Below are 364 nucleotides of genomic sequence, written 5' to 3' on the forward strand. Positions count from 1 at the left end.
CTGCTGCTCAAACTCAACAAGAAGTTTGTAGACTAATGCTCAAAAGGTGGACACAAGTAAAGTAACCAAAGTTTAAATATACAGTGGGGCAGCGGCATTTTAACTTTTTATTTGAGCTGTCATGTGGTTCTTGTGTTGACATGTTTAATGTTTAATGTTTGACATGTTTAATGTTTTAAGATTCTCCTTTAATTAAAAATAACTAGTTTTTGTATTGGATTTATGACCCCTTGTCCTTTTTTGCACTATATAGGAGCGACCCCCATGAAGTTGTTGAAAGTAACTAAGTAACTTTTACTTAAAGTACATTTTAAATGAACTACTTTTTACTTTTACTTGAGTAGATTTTTAGATGGGTAATTTT

Source organism: Clupea harengus, chromosome 15, assembly GCF_900700415.2.
Source record: "Clupea harengus chromosome 15, Ch_v2.0.2, whole genome shotgun sequence".
Taxonomy (NCBI): domain Eukaryota; kingdom Metazoa; phylum Chordata; class Actinopteri; order Clupeiformes; family Clupeidae; genus Clupea; species Clupea harengus.